Source organism: Rhagoletis pomonella, unplaced genomic scaffold (assembly GCF_013731165.1).
Source record: "Rhagoletis pomonella isolate Grant_MI unplaced genomic scaffold, Rhpom_1.0 Rhpom_scaffold_00007, whole genome shotgun sequence".
Classification (NCBI taxonomy): Eukaryota; Metazoa; Arthropoda; class Insecta; order Diptera; family Tephritidae; genus Rhagoletis; species Rhagoletis pomonella.
Genome location: NW_023458561.1, coordinates 6,495,092 through 6,495,599, shown reverse-complemented (window position 1 = coordinate 6,495,599; position 508 = coordinate 6,495,092).

The window sequence follows — 508 nt, the reverse complement described above, 5'->3', positions numbered from 1 at the left end:
TCAATTCTATCGACTAGGTGCATGGTGTCAAGTTAGCACTACATACCATTTTTTATTAAAAAACGAGAGCTACACATTTTTTCTTTCCAGAACAAATTTACAACAAAAAAGCTACAATTAATTCCGTTGTAACCTTTTCAACATCTCAATTCTGTCGTCAATAATGCATGGTGTCAAGTTAGCATTACATACTAAATTTGGTTCGAAAAAGGGTCAACTCAATTTTTTCTAGAAATACGAAAGCTACAATTTTTTTCTTTTCACAACAACTTTTAAAGTTAAAAGCTACAATTAATGGCATAGTGAGATATTGGATATCTCAATTCTATCGACTAGGTGCATGGTGTCAAGTTAGCACTACATACCATTTTTTCTTAAAAAACTAGAGCTACAAATTTTTGCCGTTATAACGGCATGAATTGTAGCTTTTTTGTTGTAAATTTGTTGCGAAAAGAAAATGCTTGTAGCTCTCGTTTTTTAAGAAAAAATGGTATGTAGTGCCAACTTG